This window comes from Marmota monax, unplaced genomic scaffold (genome assembly GCF_021218885.2).
Source record: "Marmota monax isolate L192 unplaced genomic scaffold, Marmota_monax_Labrador192_F-V1.1 WCK01_AAM20220418_F8-fsc00038, whole genome shotgun sequence".
In the NCBI taxonomy this organism is placed as follows: domain Eukaryota; kingdom Metazoa; phylum Chordata; class Mammalia; order Rodentia; family Sciuridae; genus Marmota; species Marmota monax.
In genome coordinates this window covers 3590164-3615499 of record NW_026692498.1, presented here as the reverse complement: position 1 = coordinate 3615499, position 25336 = coordinate 3590164, and the positions used below count along the sequence as shown (strand labels likewise).

Genomic DNA, 25336 nt, shown 5'->3' with positions numbered 1-25336 from the left:
AGGATGGTGGCCAGCCAGGGGAGCCCTGGGCAGGCCCAGTGAGCCGGGGCAATGTGCTGACCAGGGACCCGAGGGTGGGATGTGGACAGAGTGGACACTGCCCACCAAGGCTGCACGTCAGAGGGGCCCTGGGGCACCCCGCAGGCCAGCCCACCGCCTCGCCCTGGCTCAGCACACCCCCACCTGCTAGGGGTCAGCGGGAGCCCCCTTGGCCCCGCTGCCTCACGCGGAGCCTTTCCACGTGGCCGGAAGTGGGTAGCTGTGAGGGGCAGGCAGGCTGGGCTCCTGTGCTTCTCTCCTTACGTGCAGGACGCTGGACTGAGCTGAGCACGAGGCTTGGTCTAAATTAAGCCCGAGCTGCGTCAGTGTGTGGGCTGCTCTGGGGGCTGGGGCGGCCCTGCCGCGGGCGCAGGGGGCCGGGTGTCCTCGGAGCTGAGCCGCGGCCTCCCGGGCATCTGAGGGCAGGACAGCCAGTCTGAGCCCCACCCCATGTGTTTGCACCCAGATGGACACAGTGGACGGGAGCCCTGCCAGGGCTGGTTCCTATCCTGGGGACTGGTGAGCCGAGGCCCAGGCCTGTGGTGCCCTGCAGAGTGGCCAGGGCCAGGCCAGAGCAGGGCATGTGGGAGGCCCTGTGCCCCCTGGGAAGGGAGCACCCATGAGGCTGGAGTGTGGCTGATCTGTCCTCTCTGCTTCCCCTGGGCACCCCTGAGCACCGGAGCTCTAGGGACACAGGGCTAGCCATGCTCCAAGAGTCCATGTGACACAGTTCAAGCCAGCAAGATGCACAAGTCACGCTGCTGAGAATGTCCAGTGAAGAGTGGCTTTTCTGATTCTGGTGCCAACCTGTTACTTCCTGTGGGCTTCTTGCCAGGGATGTGATTGCAAAGGCTGGACCTTCAGCAGCCATTTGTGACAGTCAAGTAACAGCCAAGGGGTTTCAGCTGTTAAATCTTTGACTTGTTGAACTGCTGCCTTCACCTTTTATCTTCCAAATTTAAGGATGAACTAACCTGTGATTTTTTTTGAAAAGTCACTGTTTACTTAGGTTATCTTTAAAGTGGAAGCCAGGCCCCAATTGATGAACTTGTTATCCAGCACAGAGGGATCAATTGCCAATAAACCCCAGCTTTTCAGGGAGGCTGGCCAGGAGGGGATACCTGCCTGCCAGGACCAGTAGGGAACAGGTGCTACTAGCCAGGGCGTCTGTGCATACCCGAGCACGGCATATCACGCCAAAGTCAGCCGCTGCGTGAGTCCAGCCCGAGGGACGGCTCACGGCCTGGGACCGGGGCGGCAGCCGGGGTGTGCAGCCAAGGCGTGCTGGGGGTCAGCAGCCAGAGGAGGGGATGGAGACCACGGAGACCCAAGGGGTGGCCTGGCCAGGAGGAGGGTGGAAGGCGAGGCTCGGGGTGAGGGCAGCCAGCTGCGCAGTGTGGGAAACTCAGGCACAGGCAGCGAGTGCCCACGGCAGAGCCATGCTGGGCCTGGAGCCGGGCGGAGAGCGTGGACGGTCCTGTGGGTGGTGGGAGGGAGGGGGCAAGTCCCAGGGCAGACAAAGTGACAGCTGAATGGACACGAGAGGGACCACGGAGGGGGAACAGAGCCGGGTGGTCCAAGGGGCCAGGCGAGGACGGTCGCAGGCGCCAGGGCTTCTGTCCACCCAAACCTCCAAGCCCTGCAGTGCACCTGCCCGAGTATCCCAGAATCCCTCCCTTGCGGCCCACTGAGTCCAGGCCTGGGAGGCTGAGGAAGGAGGCGCCCAGGCTGTGGTCAGCGGAGGACCCAGGCCTGCCTCCTGGAGCCGGGAGGGGGCGGGCGGCTTTACTCGGAAAAGACTCTGCAAATACCTGCAAGTCGAGGCAGCGACCTGAGACGCCCTGGCCTGCCGGGTTCTGTACCCAGACGGACGTCTTCCTGGGGTAGAGGAGGCCCACGGGAGCCCACGAGGACCAGGTGGTGGAGAGAGGCGGCCACACACTGAGGGTCAGCTGCCCCCCGAGCTGGGGAGGCAGGCGGGAGCTCCCTGGGCCTCTGCAGGGAGCCGGCCCTCCCCGCCTGGACGTCAGCCAGCTGAGCTGACCGCGGACCTCTGGCTCCAGGACTTGGAGAACCCTCTTCTGCTTCTCAGTGACCCTCTGTGGTCACCTCGTGGCAGCCTGGGGCAGCTCACGCCTCCCTGCCATGATGACCCAGGGGTTCCCACGGGCCTGAACTGAAGGCCCGGTCCCCAGCCCGTGGCATGGTTGGGGGAGGGGAGGTGGCACTTGCCTTTGTAAGTGGGGCCTGGTGGCGGCAGCCAGCCTGGGGCGTGCCCTTGAGGGGACGGCGGGGCCCAGCCCTTCCCTTCCTCTTTGCCCTTTTGTGTCTGACCATGGGCTGGGGGCTCTGTCAGTGGGACACCCCGCGTGACAAGCTGCCACGGCCCGCAGCACCAGGGCCCACGGTGTGGACAGAAACCCCGCGTCCAGTGTCCTTGTGTCTCAAGAGCAGACCACCTGAGGACTTGTTAGTGACAGAAAGCTGACCCCCACGGGGACCATGGGCAGAGGCAGGGTGTGGCCCTGCTGGCGGAGCTCTGGGCTCCTGGGCCTCAGGTCGCGGAGTCAGGCCCCCAGCGGCTTCAGGAGCCATTGATGGGGCGTCCGCCAGAGGCCCTCCCACGGGTTGGACAGCCAGAGACCAGGAGACCCACGAGGGGTTCTGCAGGCCGGGCAGCCCCACCGTCAGGCCCAGGCCCCTCATGCCCTGGGAGGGGCCCAGGGGTGCGCTTGGAGTGGGGGTGGGCTGGGGGTCAGCGCGGTTACACTCCTGCCCTCGGGATGGAGGCCTTAGTGGGCTACAGTCTGGAGTCACCCCTGCCCCACAGGGTCCAGCGCCCTGCTGTGGGGCCACATCTGTCCTCGTCTCTGTGCTGACGACTTCCAAACATCCTCTGTGGCCCTTCTCGAGGGGACTCAGTGGGGACCCAGGTAGTCAGGGGATCAGAGGCCACAGCCTTGGACCCTTGAGGCCAGGCCTGGATGTCAGCGGGGCGGCGATGCCCACCCTGGCTTCCTGGGGAGACACTGGGCCCCGAGCTGGCGGCCAGAGCCCAGGAAAGAGCTCACGTGGGCTCTGAGGGGTGGGGAGAACAGCCCAGGGCTGCCCCCTCCGCCCACGGTCCCCACAGAGCCTTGTCCACTGCGGCCTGCGGATGGCGGCCGTGGGTGTGCAGGGACGTCAGGGCTGTGGAAGGCTCCATCAGTGCTGTGAAGAGCCGGGTCCCCTCCCTGTCCTGACACACAGTCCCCATGCCACGTCTTTTGCTGTTGTTTTCAGTGTTTTAAAGAATTGGGACGTGGCCGTCTTGCTTGTTTTTATTATGGCTTTAAGTGAATTTATTGGATACATAAAATAAAAATGTCGTGATGCTCTGAGGCACGTCCGCGTTTCGACGTGTTGTTGGGCGAACGTGTCCGTCTCAGACACTGCTCCTTGGGAAGCACTCCCCTCCTTCCTCTGGAAGAGCACCTCTGAAAGCCGGGGGTGCCGGGGGGTCCCCTGCCCCGGGTGGGACCAATCATGTGGCAGGGGGTTGGACTTTCAGCCCCACCCCAGCCTCCCGGGAGGAGAGATGGGCTGGAGGCCGAGCTGAGGCCCAGTGGCCCCTGTGTGCGCCAGTGTCCCTCTGCTGTGACACAATGCCTGAGACGGTCAACTTGGAGGGGGGAGGTTTACTCTGGCTCACGGTTTCAGAGGTCCAGTCCATGGCTGTCTGGGCCTGCGGCTTTGGGCCTGTGGAGAGGCGGCACACCACGGTGGGGTCCACGGGTCCCTTCAAGGACATGCCCGTGCCTGGCCCCCTCTAAGTCCCCCCACTCCCTCTGCGAGTGGCTGGACCAGGCCTTCAGCACTCGGGCCTTGGAGACATGAGACCCAAGTGACAGGTAGCTCCAGTCGGCTGCGATGTGAGAGGGCCCGAGTGGCGCCCTGGTGGCCCAGAACCTCTGAGCCCCTTCCCAGGGGCCCTGCCCTGTGCCTCTCTTCATCCCCCTGTGTCCCATATTATCCTTGGGATAAAGGGCACGGGTGAGCTTCCTGAGCTCCGCGGCTGTCCCCGCAATTAAGGGAACACAGGAGCCGGTGTGGGGACCCCCATTCACAGCTGGTCAGTCAGAGGTCGGTCATCCTAGAACTGTGACTGGCACCTCAAGGGGTGCCCTCAGCCTGTGGATTTGATGCCACCTCCATCAGGGTGGAGGTGCATTAGGGACCCAGCTGTGTCCTCGCAGAATCGCTTGCTCGCTTGGCTGTCACAGGAGCCCGTGATGAGTGTGGACATCCGGCGGAGGCGGAGCTGCTGACCCTGCTTCACAGCCCCTCTGACGTGGCGTCCCGGGAGGCAGTCAGCAAGTCTAGCCCCGCAGGACACCCCAGGAACGCACAGAGCAGCTCAGAACACCCCACACCTCCCCAGGGAGGGCACGGGGTGCCAGGCCTGGCTCAGCCCCCCCACACCTCCCCAGGGAGGGCACGGGGTGCCAGGTCTGGCTCAGGCCCCCCACACCTCCCCAGGGAGGGCACGGGGTGCCAGGTCTGGCTCAGCCCCCCACGTTCAGCAGAGAGGCCGGTCCAAGAGCACCTCTGCCTGTGTCCTCACCTGTGAAAGGGGACAGTAGCAGCACCCTTCTGCAGCTGCTATGGGTAGGACGGGCCCCTGGAGCTCCTGCACCTGGGACCCTCACACAGCTGGTGACATGGCCCTTCTTCAGTGGGGTGGGGGTGGGGACCAAGGTCACTGCCCCAATCCCCATGACCCGAGCCTCTGCCCCAAGGAAGCACCGCCCCCGGTCCCACCGTGGGTCGGGCGGTGCAGAGACCACAGGCCCCGAGTGCCTCCCCAGCACAGGGTGCTCACAGGGCCAGGGCGTCCCCCTCCGTCCAAGGTGGAGGACACCCCTCGACTCTGCCTCCCCTGCCCAGGACCAGAAGCTGCCATCTCTGCACAGAGACTGAGCCGGACCTGACAGGAAGGGGTCTGGGGAGACCCGGCCTGCCTCCCTCAGCTGGCCCAGGTGAGGCCGAGGCTGCCCTGGGCAGGTGTGGCTGCCAGAGGGGCTGTCCCTGGGGACGCGCAGGCTGGGGCCCTCAGTGCTGCTGGCGGTCTGCCCTGGAGCCCTCTGCGCTCACCCGGACACCAAGGGCAGAGCCTCTCACCCGGCTGAGGGCCAGCGGCTGTCTCCTGCTGGGGCGGGGCCAGGGGAGGCCTGAGACTGGGGGAGCCATCCTGGGCCAGGCCTGGTGGACACAGAGCAGCTGCATCTGCATTTACTCCTTGGGCAGCCTGCCGCCCCTCCTGCTGAGGATGGAGGGACGTGGTTCTGCAGGTGCTGGGTACAGGTGGCTGTGCTCCTGATGGGGCCTGCCAGAGGCGACCACCCCGTCCATCAGCTTCCTGACAGGTCCGTCATCCTAGAGAGCCATGTGCTGTCCAGCTCGCTGCTGGCCCTGGGAACTCGGCTGCGCTGGGCTCCAGCTGACCACTCAGGTGAGCCCAGCTGCTGGGCCTTCCCTCGGGAGGTGTCCGCCTGCAGCCTGTGTGGAGCCCGGGTCCAGCCTCTGAGCCTCAGGCTCCCCACCCGAGAGCAGCTGGTGGCAGTCCTGACCCCTGGGGCACGGTGACGATGCGGTGCAAGAAGGAGAGCCGCCCCTCGGACAGCGCATAGTGTGTGCTCAGTGAACCGTCCCCGAGTGGAACCAAACCTGTCCCTCAGACATGGATGAGTTCTCCACTTGTCCAGCTTCAGTGGGTCAGGGTTGGGTTAGGGTTAGGGTTAGGGTTAGGGTTAGGCCCAGGCCCACAGGACACCAACGCAGATGACGGGTCCCCAGGCCACCCACACCTTTGAGGGCTCTCATGTGCTCCTTCAGCTGGACAGTTCCCTGGCTCCACTCACCAAACCTAGGACAGGGCTTCCTGTGTGACGGTCAGTTTATCAGAGGCTGAGCCAGGAATGGCCACAAAGAGACACACAGGGCAAGATGGCGGCTGGAGAGGCGTGGGCTCCGGGGACCCAGGGCCACCACCCCGGAAGCTCCTGTGTCGACCTCACAATAAGACCAAGCCAGGAGCTGGGGTCCCGGGCACGCGCCTGATAACACAAACGACCTCAGAAGACCCTCCAGGGCCGCGGCCGTCTCAGCAAACCCTCATGGGAGGATGGCTGCCCAGCAACCGCCCGCCAGCCTTGACCAACACCACTCTGGGCATCGGCCCCGGGGGCCAAGGGCCACTGTATCCAGGACAACTCACATGAGCCCCCTCCTGTCACCTTCAAGGTCCCCTTCCTTTGTCTCCCTGCACACGCCACAGCTCGCCACGGCGCAGCGTTCTGCACTCCAGTGAGGGTCCTCATCGAACTCATCCTCCCTGGGGACCCTCGGCCATTCAGGATGGTGTGGCTAGTTCACTGGCTCAGTCACTGGCCACTAGTGATGGACCTGGCCTCCAGCCCCTCCACGTCCCGGGAGTCAGGCCAGGTGGGGAGACATGTCCCCACCCTCCGCTCACTGAGGTTGGGCCACCTGTCCCTTCCTGAATGGGTTGAGGGCCTTCCCCAAGGGACAGCAAGGTCCAAGGCCTTGGCTTCTGGGGGAAATGGAGACGAGGACTAATGTTTACTTTTGGTCACACGGCAGCCGGCACCGCCCAGACCCTACCTGGTTGGCAGGCTGTCCTGAAGAATGCCTCCCCTACATCCTGGGGTCCTCCCCTCTGCCCGAGGCTGGCCGAGCCACAGTGGTGACCCCCTGCTCTCTGGCCTCCCTGGCCTCCACACAGGGCTCACCTCCCTGTGGCCCTGGCTTTGCCAGCATGCTAGCCCCCCTCGTGGGTGGAGTCTGCCTTGTCCAGCCCTGTGCTCGCCAGGTGGTGGTGGCCACTGTTGGCTTGACCAGGCCCACCTGTGCCCCTCCTTGGACGTCGAGTCGGCTAAAGAATGCACACTGCTCCTCATCCCCCATCAGCCAGGATCCATCTGCCCAGCTTACTCGGAACCCTGGCCCCGGTTCCTCCTGGGCCTTCCGCCTGCTGACCACTGTGCACACTGCATTGACAGCAGGCAGGTCTGTGCTGGGGTCCCCTCCCCGCCCACACCTCCCTCTCGGTGGCCCCTGGCAGGAGCCATGTGCGGGGCCTCTCTGCTCTGCCCTCTCTCACCTCTCGCTCCCTTCGCACTCGCCGCACGGGCTGACCGCCAGCAGGAGGAACGGCCTAGGGGTGGCCCAGGCACCTCCCTCTGCTCTGCTGTGGGAGGACCCACCTCGGGGAGCAGCCTCCAGGGACCCCAGAACAGCCGGCGTGGAAGTGTGAGCCGAACTCTCCCAAGGAGCACCCCTCTGCTAAGGGGACGCCTGGTCCCGTGACTGTTGGTCATCACAGCTTTGTCAGTCCCCTGGGCCCAAGTCTGTGCTCGATGGCACCTGAGGAAGCTTAGCCTGTCACCAGTTTATGGGGGACAAGCACCTAGAACTGGAGGGTCCCGTCTGTCTCCCTGCCAGCCGGGCAGAATGCCCCAGAAGGCCGGGAGCTGTGGGCAGCGTGGCTGGCAGTGCATTCCTCAGAGCTGGCCTGGTCCCCAGGGCCACTCCACCATCCTTGCTGAGGAGGACATGTGTGGATGCCCAGTGTGCTGCCAGGCGTGGCTGGTGGGCTGCCCGCCCCACCTGGAAATGCTGCCCCCGTGTCTCTTCAGAGCCTGTGATCTGCCGAGCAGAGCCTTTGACACACGAGCAGTGTGTCAGCAACTGGCGGCCACACCCCTTCCTCCCACCCCTTCCTCCGGGGACCACCCACACCCCTTCCTCCTGGGACCACCCGCACCCCTTCCTCCTGGGACCACCCACACCCCTTCCTCCCACCCCTTCCTCCCACCCCTTCCTCCTGGGACCACCCACACCCCCTCCTCCCAGGACCACCCGCCCAGGTGCTGGCCATGGCTTCTGAGTCCGGGCATCTTGTCCTGTCCACGCTGACCCTGTTCTGTGGCAGCATCTGGCACCTCTGCACACTGCCCTGGGGCTCCCGGGCTCCTGGGGATGGCAGTCCACTCTCCTTTCCCCTCCGGGGGCTCAGGCGCGGCCTGTGGGGGAGGCTGGCTGGCTCTAGGCTGCACCGTGTTGCTGGGGCCATGGTCGTCGAGGGCTAAAAGGTCCCCTGTCTAAGTGCGAAGGCCAGGCCTGTGATCCCAGCGACTCGGGGACCCAAGTTCAAGGGCAGCCTGGGCAACTTAGCAACATCACAGTGTTCCCTAAACACATGGATCCACACCTAGTCCTTGGGCACCATGAGGGGACCCCACGTAGCAGGAGGGCTCCTGCAGATGCCTCCGGTGAAGACCGTCATGGGAGGACCCTGGCCTGGAGCCAAGGAGCACCAGGGTCACCAGCAAGGCCGGAAGCAGCTGGAAGAGGCAGGAGGGTCCCTAATGGAGCCTTCAGAGGGAGCGGGGCCCATGGACACTTGGATTCCAGACTTTTGATCCCAAAATGGAGAGAAGCTGCCGGGGGTCTCCCCACCTGCTCTGTGGGACTTTCCACAGCCGCCCCAGGAAGCTGGCAGCTGCAGCAGGCATGGAACCTTGTGTGTTCCCTGCCCATGGTCCTGGGGCCACCGCCTGCCCACAGGGCTGTTTCCCAGAGCTGCCAGAAGGGGAGAGCCCCAGACCTGGCCCGCGGCAGCCCCGAGGTGAAGGGCACACTCCCGAGGTGCTCCACTGTGCGAGGAGCACAAAAGTCCTTATTCAGGTCACTCCAACCCTCTGGACCAAGTTCACAGTCACACTTGTCCCCATGAGTGTGTCCCTTAGAAACCGGGTCTTCATGGCCCAGAACGTCCTCCTATTGATCTAGGAGATGGAGGCCGCCTGCCTCCTCTGAGGCCACCAGACTCCAACCAGCAGGGTCGTCCCCAGGACCTCCCAGAAACCAGCTGGTCACCTCCACCAGCTGTGCTGCTGGGGCAGTGGGCAGGGGCAGGCGGGGCTGGGACCCCTCGGGATCTGCCAACGTCAGGGTGGGGTGGGGGCCATGACACCTGGAGGCCCGCGCCCCTGGGAGAGGAACCCCTGGGAGACGGGATCAGGGGCTCTCTTGTCTGTCGCCCGGTGGCAGCCACGCCTGACTCTCCCCTGGTCATAGCGGGGGAGGCCGACATGGAGAAGGCCCCTCCATCCCCCGACAGCTCGGGAGTGACGGCAGGGACACCGCTGGGAACAGTGCTTGTAAATCCCATTCCTGAGACCACGGCGCTCTGGGCACAGCCTCATCAAGCCACACGCCCTGCGGAGGAGCCCACAGAGTACCCAGTGCCACTGGCCCTCCTCCACGGGGTGCAGACAGACCTTGGTCCCCACGTCCCCCAGGTTCTCCCTCACCAGGACCACGGTGACGGCACTGCCACCCCCTCTGCTTGCCAGCCCTACACAGTGGGACCGAGGTCTCAGCCCACCGGTGGGTGCCCCCTGCTTAAAGTCCTCCGGCTGGTGCCTGGCCTCCGTGGTGCCCTCACTGCCCCTGCGGTGGGCCCTGCCACTGTCACGGGGCTGAGCCAGCGGGGTGGCCTGCTGTCTCCCCGAGAGGCTCTGGTTCCTGTGTTAAATACCAACTGAGCCTGAATGCCACCAGGAACTCTGACCAGCCTTCATGTTCTAAGCAAAGAAATGCCACCAGGAGGTGGGAGAGGGGCAGAGCTGTGGAGGGAGCCCTGGGCCCACTCTCCTGCTGTCACGGGTGGGGGTCTTGCTGGGCCCAGTGGTGCAAGCCTGTAATCCCAGTGATTCTGGAGGCTGAGACAGGAGGATCACGAGTTCAAAGCCAGCCTCAGTAACTTAGTGAGGCCCTATGCAACTCAGCAAGACCCTGTCTCAGAAAACAAAACACAAAAAAAGGGCCGGGGGCCTGGCTCAGTGGTAAAGTACCCTGGGTTAAGTCCCCAGTACCCCCACCCCAAGATAATAATCAACAAACAAACACAAAAACCAGGCAGGGGTCTTCTGCTCAACCAGGAGGCCTGGGTCTTTCTGGGGCTTCTAGACTGGCAGTTTTCACCTGCAACACAGAGGGCTGTGGGGCTGCCCCTCGGCCCCACGTCTGCAGGCTCCTGGGTGGGGGGGGTCATTCACCTGCTCATGGGGGTTGGCACAGGAGCATCAGGCTGTGGGCTGCCCTCTGGACACAGCACAGGGGCTCCCTTCTGAGCCAGCATGGCACCCCGACGCGGCAGGGTCCATCACCGCCCCAGAGCTGGCCTTACAGCCCCTGCCGGGCAGGGCTCCCAAGCCCATGCTGGGGCTGCCTGCCTGGGTTCAACCTGCAGCTGTGCTGTGCCTCTGGGCAGCTCCAGGCAGAGGTCTACCCGTCTGGGCCTCAGTATCCTCATCTGTGACATGGGGACAACGTCAGTGCCCCCCACAGCAAGGATGCCGGGGTCCCTGGGCCACGCAGGGAACCAGCTCTCAGCCCAACCCCGAGCCCCGCCTCCTCCTTGTGGCCCTGAGGTCCATGCTGTGGCAGCCACGACACAGCGTTCCCGGCAGGAGGTGGACAGAGACAGTGGCCACACACGCGCAAGGCGAGAGCAGCTCCCGGGACAGCAGGGACGTGAAGAGGAAGGGGGAGTGCGGGTGCGCAGTTCGCACGGTGAGAGCCGCGGCCCACGGACCCCGCAGCCCACTGCCCTAGGGGAGCCGGCCCCAGCGCCAGCGCCTGCTCAGCCCAGCGGGCAGCCGAGCCCGAGCTCAGGCCTCTTCCCCGTCAGCTGCACAGACCCTGCTCCTCAGCAGCTCCAGGTGGGCTGCAGCACCCCAGAAAGGAGGGTCCCCGTGTCCCTCCTCCCCACAGTGGACACGCCCTCCTGGGCCTGCACCCCACCCACAACCACCGGCTGGGATGTCCCCGTTCTCATGGGGCCCACGGGCCACTGAGAGGTGCTCCACGAACCACGTGGCTACGGCCTTCCTGGGACACACGCGGTTTCTGTGAGCAGAGCCTCGGGGCACAGCCCTGGAGCAGGGCCTCCCGTGCTGGGCAACACTTACCCTGAGCTGCAGCCCAGTCCTTCTGTTTTATTTTGAGACAAGGCCTCTCTGAGTTGCCCAGGATGGCCTGGGACTCGCCACCCTCCTGTGCAGCCTTGGAGTTGCGGCGATGGCAGGCGTGCCTGCTGGCCTGCATGTCACGTTGTCCTCCAGGAGGGCGTGGCCAGGCAGGAGGGCGTGGCCAGACATGAGGGTGTGGCCAGGCAGGAGGGCGTGGCCAGGCAGGAGGGCGTGGCCAGACATGAGGGTGTGGCCAGGCAGGAGGGCGTGGCCAGGCAGGAGGGCGTGGCCAGACATGAGGGTGTGGCCAGGCAGGAGGGCGTGGCCAGGAACCACTGTGTCTACTGCCCACCCCACCCTTACCCAGGCGGAGGAAGAAGATCAGACTGCAGTGAGCAATTGTTCTGGAGACCAGTCTCCCTTCCCTCCCACCCCAGACCACCCACCCGCTGCACACCAGTGGGACGGGAACTGGCCCAGTGGACCACAGTGCTACCTGAGAGCACCCAACACCACAAGGGCCTCACAAGCACCTCGGCAATACCTTGACCATGTGAAGGAAGCTGGTTGCAAAACGTGTGTGGACACGCAGAACTTTGGAATGGCCACGGCCACGTTGCGGAAGGACAGAGCGGGGACACCTCGACGTGGTTTACACTGGTTGTGGCTGCAGAGAATCCATGACCCACGCTGTGGCCGAGGGAGGTGGGGCTGAGGGTGGAGCACGCGCAGCCCTGCTCACCTGGACCCTGGGGGCCAGCTCAGGCCAGGGGGTGTCCCCGCGTTCCTTGTCACTACTGGCAAGCTGTGGCTTCCCCTATCTTTATCCCCACCTGGTTAGAGTCTGACCCACCCGGCTGATGTCCTCTGGGGAACAGCTTGGGCTCCCCGCCCCCTGCTCTCTTCCCGGCTCCTGAGTCTCTGAGGGCTGGGACCGTCTCCCACCGTGTCTTGGGCTCGCTTTGGGCTTCCTCTGCTCTTTTCCTCTTGGCTTCTGGACGTGGCAGCTGGGCTGCGGGTTTGAGGCCTGGCTGCTGGGCACGGTGGGCATCCATTCCAGGCCTCTCGCACATCCTGACACCTGTGTTTTCATTTCCTTCAGTTCCAGTGCCTTCTAATTTCCCACTTGGTTTCTACTTTAATGCATGAATCAATCTGAACAATATTATTTACTTTCCAAATATTTGGAGATTTTCCAGAGATCCTTCTCCTGTTGGTTCCTAATAAGATTCCATTGTAGCTAAAGAACACATCGGTACACGCTGAATGATTCTGAGTTTACTGAGACTTGCTTTATGGACTAGAATAAGGTTCATCTTGATAACGATTTCAAGTGCACTTGGCAGGTACTCGGGCTTCTCAGCTGTCAGTGAGGAGGAGCTGGCCGACGCTGTTTAAGTTCTCTGTATCTTTTCTGAGTTTCTATTTGTTCTGTCAGTTATTGAAAGAGGGGTGTTGAAATATCCGGGGGTCCCTGCACTGATATCTAGTTTTCCTCGCAGGTCTATTGGTCTCTGCATTTTGAAGCTCTATGATTAAGTGCATATTCAGAGCTCTTATGTCCTTCCACGGAGCTGACCCTTTCACCTCCATGAAAATTTTCTTTACTCTGTGAAGCCCTTTTGTTTTGAAGTCTACTTTGATATGCCTACGGCCATCCCAGTTTTCTTTGGATTAATGTCAAGGTGGTGTTATCTTGCCCCTTACTTTTAACATTTTGGTCTATAAATAAATTAAAGTGTGCTCCTTAGAGGCCAGCACTGATCTAACTTGAAAACTGCCTTTTAACTGGGGGTGTCTACACCGTTTACATTTAGTGTGGTTCACTAGTATGCTCAGGTGTAAGCTGGTCCTTTTCTTCCCTCCCCTCCTCTCCCCTCCTTCTTTGTTTGTGCTGGGGACGGAAGCAGGGCCTCGTATGTGATAGGCAGACATTTACACTGAGCTCCGGCACAGCCCTTCATTTCAACTGTCTTGTGGATTTTCTCTCTCCTTCCTTATCTTTTGCATTCTTTTGGGTTGCGTGTCTCTTACGATTCCATTTTACTTCCTGTCACCTTATGAGCTACGGTTGCTTTGGGTGTTCTAGCGGTTGCGCTGGAGTGCACGTTGGCCATCCTTGGAGCTGGAGTATGGCCCTCCCCCCGCCCTAGAGCTGCTGATGCCGTCCACGTTACCTTCCCGTGTCGCGTGTCTCCATCCCCAAGCTACATCGCCCTCACTTCTGATTGAAGCCAGTTACCTTCTGCAGGGACTTAAATCACCAGGGAAGACTTGGTGCTTTACCAAGAGCTAAGCCCTTTGCTTCTTGGTGCGTCTCCACCTGTGGTCGCTTTCTGGACACCTGAATGACGTCCTCTCTCGCAGACTGGGCTGCTGGAGGAGTCCCTTACTCCACAGTTTGTATACTGGAACTGCTTTACTTTACCTTTGTTTTTGGAGTAGTTGCTTTTTCTTCCTTTCTGTACTTTGGAGACGTTTCTCTCCGCTCTTCTCGCCGGCACGGCTTCTGATGAGATGGCAGCTGTCAGCCTGTCTTTGCTCCTTGTCTGAAATGGGTCTTTCCTCACTCTGGCTGCTTTTAAGATCTTTGTCTTCATCGCTGGTTTTGAGCAACTTGAGAACTATGTGCCTGGCTTTCTATTTTTTTTTTTTTTATTCCTTCTAATGCGGCTTGAGCTTGGGCTCACTGAGCTGCTTGGAGCTGAGAGCTCACAGTTCATTTTAAATTTGGAAAAATGTCGATGATTATTTCTTCCAATATTTTTTCTGTCTCCCCACCCCCACCCCGGACTCTACCTGCACAGGTAGGCGGCCTGAGGTTGTCCGGCGTCTCACTGTGCTCTTTTATGAACACACCCTTCTTTTCCTGTTTCCCGGGCCGTCTTCTCCTGCGGATCCTCCAGGTTCTCTATTTTCTTCCTCTGCAGAGTGCAGTCCTCCCTGACCCCACCCTGGGCCTCCCACTTCAGACTACAGTTTCATCTCTGGGATTCTGATTCGAGTGAATTAAAAAAAAGAGAAAATCTCTTAATTGTGACAAAATACACAAAACACAAAAGCATATGGTCTTAACCATTTTAAGATGTCCATTTCTCTGGGTTTTAAAAATGCCTTCCAGGCCTCTGGTTGACTTTCTGAGCATGTGGATGCAGTCATAACTCGGACATCTGTGTTGGTCCCCAGTCAGTCCCGAGTGATTGATTTCCCTCCTCATTATGGGTCGTACTTTCCTGCTTCTCCCGGTGCCTGGGAGTTTGAGTGGAGGCCATCACTGGCTGGGGGGTGTCACTGCCTTTTTGTAAACGTTCTTGAGCTTTGTTCAGGGTGTGAAGCTACCTGGGGGCAGTTGTTAGGTGGGCCCAAGTCATGCTTAGGTTAGGACTGACCATCCCCTGGTGGCAGACTCCTCGCGGTGCTCTGCGCTGGCTCCAGGGACGCCGGGTGCTACAGTCTGGGGTGGGCAGAGGCACGACCCGAGTGCAGTGTGGGTGGACAGCGCTCTCTGCCTTCCGGTAGCTTCCTTTCATCGTGCACTGTCCAGCCCTGGGTGGGAGGTTCTGCCGTCCTCCAGGCCCTCTGGGGCTCTCTGTCCTGCGCACTCTGCGCCTGGTCTCCAGGACCCTCGGCTCGCTCTCTGCAGTCCTGGCTCTGGGTGGGTCTCTTCTCTGCTGCCCGGGAATGCTCAGCCCAGCAAGCTGGGGCCAGCAGGACTTGTCCCGTTTGTTGCCCATCTTGCAAAAATCACGGTCATTTGTCACCTGATGCCCGTTCTGTCATTCACATCTTTTGCCGGTTTCCTGTGGAAAGGTGTGTCTGGTCTGTTTTTCCATCCCGGCCACACACAGAACAAGAGATGATTCGTAAAATTTTTCAAGTGTCTTGTTTTTTCACTAGAAAACTGGAGACACACACAAATGTGGAGATGCACCGGGGCCCACAGGAAGCTCCCCGGCCATCCACTCCCACAGGGTGCTCAGTGGGACGAGAAGCAACTTCCTGGCTATGTTCCTTGATTTCTCACGGATGCTGTCAGGAGCTGACCCCAGGTGGGAGAGGAAAAGCAAGGGCCCAGCCCTCACAGGACAGAGATCCCCTTCACAGCCCCACCCAGCTCACTCTCAGGAACCGGCTCCGGACCCTGCCTGAGGTTCACAATCACAGTGGACAGACCCAGGTGGCTACAGGGGGTGGGAAGGAAGAGGTGGCGGACAGCGGGTGCCTCCGGCAGGCAGGCTGCTCACATGGCTGCCACAGCAGACCCGCCCTGGCAGGCTGGCCAAATAATTCATTTAGTCTCCCATGACCACTTAGCCATCAGTCCTCTCCCTGTGACCTGTTCCAAGGCCTTTGGAGGCATCAATCTGAATAACTGATCTGAGCAGGAACGCCCCAAGCCTTTGAAGTCCCCCACTAATTACCTGGACAGGAAGAAGGAAGAATCTCCCACCAGCAGTGTCTACCAAACAGGATCAAAGAGACCCCCCGGCTCCCTCATGTCACTGTGTGTGCCGTGCCTCACCGAGAGCAGATTGTTTCTGGAACACTCTGGCTGCTGAATGTCCACGTTTCCAGGGAGCTCAGCCCAGCATCTGGTGCAGGTGCTGTCTTGGGCTGAACTGTGACCCCTCCCACTGCGTAGGTTGAAACCCTGACCCTTAGACCCCATCAGTGTGACTGTATTTGGAGACAGGCTCTTTTAAGAGGCAATTAGGTTACAATGAGGTTATGAGGGTTCCTCATCAATCTAACTGCTGTCATTATAAGAAGAGGCGCTCAGGACAAACGCACAGAGGACAAGCCTAAGGACATGGGGGGACGCTGTCTGTAAGCCACGAGAGAGGCCTGGGAGGAGCCAGCCTGAGACACCTTGATCCTGGACTCTCAGCCTGGAGGACACGGGACAATAAACGCCTGCCATCTTGGCTGCCTGGCCTGCGGTGCTTGAGCTCAGGCCTGGCTGTGAAGCCCCAGCTAGCTGGGTGGCGGGAGGTGGGGACGGTTGCTGGTACATCTGTCCAGCCCAAGCACTAAAAGCAGACTAAGCTATTCAGGCCAAAGCAGAGGGAGGAGATAGGCCACCAGAGTCACCAGTGAGAAGGGAGGGAGATGGCTCCGGGCAGGACGTCTCCAACTGCAGGCTGGGTGTGCTTATGAAGGACTGCGGGCCAGGGGAAGTGGCACGCGGGGGATTCTGCAGGGGTCAGGGGTCAGGGGGAACCTGAAGGAGGAAGCTAGAAATCAGGTCCTGAGGCCACTGCCACCTCCACCTTCCAGGGGCACAGCAGGGGCTGGGAGGAACCTTGCAGGGCAGAGCCGTCCCAGGCTCAGGCTGACTCAGCTTCCTCCCTGGGAGCCCCAGGCTGTGCTGTGGGGGGACTGGGCAGTGCAGGAGAGAAAACCAGCACCCAGCTCCCGTCTGACGGCCCAGGGTAGCTCCTCACAGGAACCCCTCAGTTTAATAACCTAGAAAAATCAGTAAACACAAGCCAGGAATTTGTGCAGTGGATGGCATCTCAACGGTGGCAGGAGAGAAAGTCCCGGACTCTCCCAGAGTCACTCACTGTCCTTCCCCTGTGGGCAGACACTGCTGAGGGCCGACCCACCTCTTCCCTGCCCAGGACGGTGTGCTCTGGGTGGGATGGGTTAGGGGGCCAGGTGGTCCACATGGGGGAGCTGGGGATCTGAGCCCCAAAGGGTTAGCAGAACCCCACGGTGATTGTGGAGGATCCAGGCGCTCCCCAGGGACACTGTGCATGCTGATCCTTGGGGAAGTGGCTAAGTGGCAGGTCTCTGGGCTCCCTGATGACAGGGCCCCTGGCAGCCGGTCTCTGGGTGAGACGGCATCTTGCCCCAGGCGGGTGCAGCAGGCAAGTGTGGATCCCAGGAGCCATAAGGTACTTCTAGGCTCCTGCATGGGCCGCGGGCAAACCAGGGTCCTGAGACGCCAGGAGGATGAGGTGCCGGGGTCACCACCAGCACAGCCCCACTTATGGGGCGGCCGGGTGCCCCCTCTCCCTGGTCACCAGCCTTCCCCAGGCTGGCCCTTCCCACGCAGCCAGGAGAGCCGGCGCTCCAGGACACGCCCCCTTGGACTGTGCGACCACGTGACCCGCCCCTGGCCTATCAGAGTTCGCTCGTCTCCCAGGTTGCAGGGATTGGCTGAGGCGTGGTCAAAGGCTTGGCCAATCAGAGTCCCGCCTCCCGCGTCCCCCGGGAGGCCTTGTCCTGAAAGGGGGCCCTGAGCAGCCTGCCCTGCTGCCTCCAACTGGCTGCAGACGCGGGCAGCGTGGGTGCGGGTCTCAGCCAGGCCTCCTCCCACCACCCTTGTCCCACCCCACAGAGTCCCACTGTCTGCTCTGGGGTCCAGGCCAGGGTCCATCTCCGTGCCCATGTTTAGTGAGTCTCTGCTGCCAGCACCTCTGCTGGACAGCGAGGACCTCTCCGGACCCCGCAGCCCAGGCTGAGGCTGCTCTTGGGTGTTCTGAGACTGCGCCCAGTGGCCGCACCGGTACTTGTACTTGGACAGGGTTATGCTACTTTTTCTTGGAAACAGAATTTTCTTTTTCCAAAATGAAAGTCCAAATACCACTTTCTCTTTGGAGGAGAGCCCTGGCATCCTGTGAGTGCCCCATGCCCTCCTCAGCAATGGCTGACTCAATCACTGGCAGGGTGACCTTCAGGCTAGGGAGAAGTGAGGCTGACCATCAGAGCATGCACCTCAAATAGAGGGGGCCCTGTGGTGTGTGAGCAGGATGCTGGCTGAGCAGGGGCCACGGCTGCCACGAGGGGTATGACAAGGGACAGTGGTATGCCCAGAAGGCTGACCAGCCTAGCAGAGGGGCCTGGGGTCGGGGGGGAGGGGTGGGTGTGCTGGGGCCTGAAGTGTGTCTCCCCAGGTCAGCATGCTGAAACCTGCCCCCAGATCATGGAGTCTGCAGGTGGCCAGGTCGTGGGGTCCGGAGGCTCCAGCCCCCAGGGCTGGGGGACATGAATGGCTGTGGATTGTGAGTCCCCCAATTCTTCTTCTTTCTTTCTGTTTTTTTTTTGGGGGGGGGGCAATTTGAGCTAAGACTGAGGCCAAGAGAAAAGGGAAAGGAAAAGAAGGAAGAGGACGAGGAAAGAGCCCCCTCTCCCTGACGTCCAGCCCTGGCTGGAGAGGATGGCACAGCGAGGGACAGGACAGGAAGAAGCCCAGCACCAGGAGCCGCAGGGGTGTGCAAATCAGAGCCAACCGCGCCGCCACCCCCGCCCAGTGGGCTGTCTAGTGGAAAAGAGTGCACCCCAGGGCTGGGGGGCGGGACGGCGGGACGCAGGCTCTCAGACCTTAAGGGTGGGACACCTTGGGGGCAGTTTGGCAGGTTCTGAGCTTGACATTGTCTACACACAACCCGGCCATGCGCGGAGCTCTGCTCTATGAGCAGTGACAGCCGTGACCACCACACTGGCATCCCTACAGCCAGACGCCCATCAACAGGCAGGGGCTGGCCACTGCGGTCTGTCCACAGGATGAGTCTCACTTGGCCATAGAAGGGATGAGCCACGGGTTCAAACCCCTAGTGACCATGCAGAGTGACAGACACTGACCCTAAGTCGCAGGCATAGTGACATTCCAGGAAAGCCAGCTACCCCCAGGCACCAGAGCTGAGCCTCCGGGCAGCAGGTGGGCAGGCGTGGGAGGGGAGGGAGCCGGCGTGGGGCCCACAGGAGCTGGGAACCTGGGCTGGAGGTGCGGCCGTCCTCTTGCTTGCGATGGCCTCATGGCGCAGACACATGTTAAAACCCACAGAACCGCACACTTTAAATACGCAGAGTTTGTGGGGTCTCAGCACAGCCCCGTCCTGCCCGGTCCTGCCCCGTCCTGCGCCGTCCGCGTTCCCTAGGAGGAAAGCAAGCTCTGGGGCTAACAAGCGATCATGGCCTCCACCAGCCACTCCGAGGGTGATGTGGGACACAGGCCTGAGTCCCTGTCCCTTGCCAGCTACTCTGGGGTGAGCAGGGGAGACTGGGCCTATGGATGCGCCTTGCCCCAAACCTGACACTTCAGGAAATGGCCACTTTCCAACTGTCTAGGAGTTGCCAGCGAACTGGGCCACACCTGCCACCCTGGTGAGAGCCGGGGACCTGGCCGCATGAAGTGCCTGGTGACATTGCAGCCCAGGTCTCCACTCTCTCGGCACCAGGTCCCCTGCAGACAGTTCTCCTGGACACCTCCCCTCCTCCCTCCAGGGACGAGGCCAGCCAGGCCGCGGCGTGAGTGGTGGAGACTGAACCAGCCCCTCCTGGTCCATGGCCACAGGGCTCACAGTGCCCGATCCCTTTGGGACCTGCCTCAGTTTACCCCGCTGATCAACCTCAGGTGAGTGAAGACAGACTGCTGAGGAGGGGCCAAAGCCACCTGTGTGCCTTTCTGCTGGGGCCCTGCCGCCCGCCCCAGGTGGCCCTGTCCTCTTAGGCACATCAGGCACGGACGGCTAGGGTTGAAGTGTAACTGTCACCACAACAGTGTTGAGAGGTGATGGCCTGGGGTCCTCGTCAGGGGTGTGGTTAGCACCTGAGCAGCGGCTCCTGGCCAGCGTGCTCAGGTGATGCAGTGCCCAGGGATGACGTGGCAAGAGGGCCCTCTGTACTGGACTGCCCAGCCCTGAGCCGGCAGCAGGGAAACTTCTAGTGCTCGTGACTGACCTAGCCCGAGGTGTCTCAGCAGCAGAAAACAGTCAATGACAGGAACACGGGATACGTCCCCCGGAACCAGCGTCACAGACACCTGATTCCCATCTCCCTCCGTGGAGTGTGGAGGGTGCTGAGGGTGGCCAGAGGCGGAACCGGCTTCACACCCACTGCCCATTCCTGATAAGGTGGCTTGGTGGGTCCCTAACGTCCCCCATCCCTTTGTCCATCCACTGCTAGACCCTCGGCCACAGCCTCTCCTGTTCTCACACACCCGCATGCTCACGGGGGACTTCCCGTTCCTGTCCCTCTCCGTGAGAGTGGCTTGGCCAGAGGGTCCAGTGCCCTTCTGCTGCTCAGCCCTGGGTCCTGGCCACCCCAGCAAGCGGTGAGTGGGAAGCTGCAGCACAGCCGCGGGTCCCGGTGACCCCTCCTGAGACGGGTCAGGGGGACCCTGCCATGGTATGAGACATCTGCGTGGTACCTGTACCAGGGCCACCCAGAAATGGAAGCTCCTCCAACCCCTGTGGCTGGCAGCCGTGTGACGCGCTGACCGCAAACCTCACTGTAGCGAGCTCCGTCCTGTCCTCTCATTGCCAAGACACCCCGAACAGAGGGAGGCCCCAGGGTCCCACCGTCCTGTGGGCACCCCCACTGGCCCCATGTCCACATGCAGCCCACCCTTCTGTGGTGACAGGGGCCACACACCAAGGGCACTTTGCTGTTTCACACCTCGATCCCAGATGGTTCTCCACGGACAGTCTGCTGCCCCTGTCCCTGCTCCAGGGTGGGTCAGGACCAGAGCTGAGTGCAGGAAGGGCCTGGGGACTCCTGGCCAAACCCCCTCCTGGGACAGCAAAGGATGGTCACCAAGGGTCCCTGTCAAAGTGCCAGTGTGCCCAAGGCCAACAGCACCAGTCCCAAAGTGGACACAGTTCCTGGGGCCAGAGACAGGGTGTCAGACTTTGATTTATGCTCTCTGAATGAGTGTTTTCCGATGGGCACAGGTGTGGGGACGCCAGCTGTCCAGCGAATCCGCAGGCCCGAGGAGCCCCAGCCAGTGCGGGGACACTGGACCCTGCGGCTGCCCTGAGCAGAGCTGACCTGGGCCCTGGCGGGTTTCCCTTCCCTGCCACGTTCCCTACAGGCCGCCAGGTGTCAGCAATGACCTGAGTCATGGAGCGCCGAGGGCCACCAGGAGCCAGCTCCAGTAGGTCAGGAACGTGCGGCCTCGCGTGGACGGCTCCAGGGCTTGGATTCTGGCACACAGCCTTCTGGAACCTGGGGGTGCCTGGCCGTTCCCGTCCACCAGGGCCACCAGGGCCCAGCTCCTCACGGCCCTTCACTTTGGCAGGTGCTGGTGACAAGCTGTGGTCAGGACTAGAAGGGGTCAGGGCACCCAGGATGCAGAAGGCTCAGGCAAAGTTCCTCATCTGAGCCTGCCCGCAGGCCACGGTGCCAGCAGGGAGCCCTCCCAGCCCCGGCCAGCTGAGCAGCCCGAGCAGGGACCGGTGCACCAAGTTCCCTCTTTATCAGATGGGTGCCGGGGCCACGGCGGGGGGGGGCTCCATGGGCGTCCCCGCAGTGTTTCCGAGCCCTCCTTCCTCAGGCTTCACTGCCCCCCGGCCCCGAGAAACAGGGCAGCCGTGCCTGGCATCCGGGGGCAGCGGGTGGTCTATGAGTGGACACACAGGTCACCAGTGCCCTGCAGGGTCGTCAGCTAGAGACGATGAGCACTCCCGCAGCAGGAAGGACGGCCCTCGCCTTCAAACAGGCCCCGGACACCTGGGTGCCCAAGGGTGCTGCCCTGCCCTGCCTCCGAAGGCCACTGCCACTCTGCTCCCCCCTCCCCAGGGACAGGCTCAGATGGTGAGGCTGAAGCCAGCTCCTCTGGTCACCCTGCCTGTCCCTGCACCCAGCCCCACGTCACCAAGGCACCAGCCTCTTCCCTCAGCCTGGAGGCTGTGACACAGACATGACATGGCGGAGCCCAGACACCCGAGGGGATTCGTGACCCCACTTGGTTGAGGAAGGGACAGTGACTTAGCCTTGTCTTGTGTGCAGCCGGCCACACACAGCAGTGCCCAGGGACACAGAAGGCTGCTGCGTGTGGCTTCTCCAAGGAGGAGGGTGTTTGGGAAAAGACAGACGCGAGGGCCAAGAGGCACCAGGCTGACGGGGCTTCCCTGGGGACAAGGGGCTTCCCTGGGGTCAAGCCGGGTGGGAGGACTCGTGGCTCTTGGAAGCTGCACCTGCCAGGGGAAGGTTTCTTTTCAAGAGATGGTTAGAGGGAGTGGGAGGGCAGGTCTGGAGAAGGCAGGTGACGCCCGGGCTCATCCCTCCGACCTTGGGAGACACGTTGGATTGCTCGTCTCACTAAAGTCACTGGGCCCCGTTGTTGTCTTTACAAAGAAGGCTTTGCCCTGTGGCCACGGAGGAAGGGGCGGAGGTGGCGGGCAGAGTCCTGCAGAGCGTGTTCTGGGAGCAGCGGGGGCAGCAGCCTCTCCCCGACGCTTCGGACACAGGAGGCCAGACAGGGCGGGCAGGAAGCCTGTCCCCGGCAGGTCTGGGGGCTCCTCGGTGGTTCGGGCTTTGGGTCCACCTGGGCCAGACCAGGGCCCCCGAACCTGCCTGGCCTCGGCCGGCACCAGGTGGGTCCCCGCACACTCGGTGCAGGGCTGCGCCTGCCTGAGGGTGGGGAGTGGGTGCTCCCACGTGGCCAGCAGCCTTCCTCCCCCACCAGCAAGGAAGGTTAAGGCCAGGCCAGGGGACGCTGCCCCGAAATCCCAGCCCAAGGCAGCAGCCACACCAACATGCTGTGGCCAGTGGGTCAAGACCAGGCGGGGCCAGCCAGCTGCACTCAGCCTGAGACACTGTCCCCCTGAATTCCTTCCCCATGAGGCACAACGCACCTCGGGCCTGGCTCTGAGAACAGAGAGTCCTCAGGGCCACGAGCCGTGTGCACCACATGGAAACGGGTCCCTTAACAAATGACCTTGATGTTCATTAAAATGCAGACCAGGCCCAAGAGTCCTGGCAGGGAGGCCACTGCGGCCTGGAAGTGACCTGGACCTTGCTGACCTGCAAACCCGAGTGACAGGTGGCCGGGCCATTCCCTGTGGACGCCTGTGTTAAACAACAGCAGAACGCACTCACCAGGCAGAGGTCCCCAGCAAGCTGTAACCCACATGCAGGGACTGTCCACAGACAGGCCAGCGGGCCACGGTGGGCCACACGACTGGTGCCTGCTTTACCCCCGTGCCCATCCTGCCCAAGCCTTCCTTGTGCTGCCCGGCAGGGTTCTGGAGCCCTGGTGTGGCCACCCCACTCATGAACTGCTGCTTGCTCAAAAAACCCTTTAAATTTTACTGTCTCTTGACCTTTCTCACAATGTCCATCAACGGATGATAGATAAATAAAACGTGGCACATGCCCACAGGGGAATTCTACCGTTCAGTGCAGCCCACACCACCACATGGACAGGCCACCACATCATGCCACGCAAGAAAAGCCAGACACACGACTCGTCTTATGTGAACTGTCCAGCGGCAGACACGGAGCTGGGAAGGGGATCAGGGCTTGCTGGCGGGTGGTGGGAGGGGGGCTTGGAGTGGGCGCAGCCTCCCTGGGCAGTGGAGCCGTCTTGGACGTAGAGATGCCGGGGTGGAGCCAGTGCGGAGGTGCCCAGGCCACCAGCTGCACTTTGACATGGTTAATAAGTGACAGAGAGAGGGCCTCAGGGCTGAGAGCCGGGTCTCTTTACTGTGCCCATTTCCTGGTGGACTCACATCTTTAAGACCTCATCTGAAGATGTCCACTCTCTGAGGCGGTGAGACCTCAAATGGCTAGGGAGTGGCCAGGAGCCCCCGAGGGACCAGCACGAAGTGAGACTCTGGGCCGGAGGGAGGGCCTGCACTGCCACAGCTTTATCTCTGCGGCCCGCGGCTCTGCCTGGTGCCCGGTCCCAGGAGAGGCTGGGGAAACATGGCCCTTCCTGACCAGGACGTGTGTTCTGTGTTGAGTATGCCTGTCCCAAATTCGTCCATCGGAACCGCAGAATGTGGACTGATTTGGAAACGGGATCTTTGCAGACTGAACCAGCTAAGATGGAGTCATGCTGGATTAGGGTGGGCCCCAAGTCCAGCGACTGTCTGAGACAAGACCCAGAGACGACACCCTAGCAGGACAGAGGCCGAGAGATCCGCGTGTCAGTGCCACCAGGCATGGTGCGCCCAGGCTCCTGGGGACTCCCATCAGCAAGGGGGCGAGGCGGGTCCTCCCGTGAGCCCTGGGAGCAGCAGCCCGGCCCACACCCTGATTTTGGAGTTTTGGCCTCCAGAACCACGCGAGAGACCTGCTGTGCGGAGCTGTCTGGCCAGTGGCCTCGCCAGGCGGCCCCAGTCAGGCTGCCTTCGGTGGGCTGCACTCCGCGGAGCGCCTGGCTCGCGGCAGGGGGCACCTCCGGTCCGTGGAAGGCCTGAGCGGGGCCTGGACTGGCCCAGTGACCTGTGCAGATGGCCTCCTCTCCTTTCATGTCCCTAAGGCAGGCCTGGCTGAGAGGTGGGAACCAAGAGGGAGGGCCGTGGACACCTGGCTGCTGAGGGACTGCCCAGGCTGGGTGGGGCAAAGGACGGGGACTCGAGGCCTGAACCCAGGGTCCCAGGGTCCTGGGCTGGAGGAGGCTCCAGCTCTGAGACCTGTCCCTATCTAGTCCTGGTCTGGCCCCATGAGGCCAGGGACTGTAAGACGTCACTTTAAGGCCCAGCAGGGCGAGGCCCAGGACAGCCTGCCAGAGTCCTCACCAAGGCCAGGGTGCCAGCTGCCGCCTCCTGACGCCTCCTGCAGAGGCTTACCGGAGCTGCCTTGCTGTGCTAAACAGAAAGGCCACCTGCCCCAGGGCCCCAGGACAGTCCCCTTTATGCTGGGGAACTGTGCTTTGATCAGGTTTGTTTAGAGGGTGCCAGGAGCTGGCCTCACCCCAACATGGGGAGTCACAGGGTCTCAGAAGTGACGTCACCACTGGGGGCAAAGTGACGTCAGGCTGGGCACAGAGGCTGGCAGGTACAGGGCCTGGGCATGGACTGCTGACCACACCCTCAGGGCCTCTGCATAGACTTGAGCACCTGGGCACTTGGCACACGGGTGGACAGTCCCAGGCCCAGGCGGTCAGCCTCCGTGTGTGTTGGGGACATGAGGTTGACAAGCTCAGTCTCTCATGGTATCAGGCTCAGCGCCTGCCAGACACCCCCCCCTGCCCTTTGAGTTTGGTCTCCCCCATAGCCAGCATCCGAATGACCACAACGGCCCGTGGGGCTGCTGCTTCCCTAGTGGGGTGGGAGACCTGTGTGGCCCTCAGGTGGCCTCCTGATCACACCACGCAAGAGGCCGCCAGAGGGCTGGCCACTGTCCTGAGAGGGCTGTTTGGCAGAGCCCCTCCCCCTTCAGCCTCCATCTGAGATGTCACCCTCGCGGGGCCTTCTGGGCACCGGGGCAGGCGGGCCCTACAGGGGCCCGGAACCCCGCACATCTCTCCCCACAGCGCATGCTCCTGGCTGTCCGCTAATGCCCCTCTGGACACTGCCAGGGCT

At 62.0% G+C, this 25336-nt stretch overlaps 1 protein-coding gene across 14 annotated transcripts in view; it reads right to left on the bottom strand.

Moving 5' to 3' along the window:
- The window catches only part of Shank2 (SH3 and multiple ankyrin repeat domains 2), a 402506-nt gene that overhangs the window by 44419 nt on the left and 332751 nt on the right, over positions 1 to 25336 (bottom strand). The window lies entirely within an intron of this gene.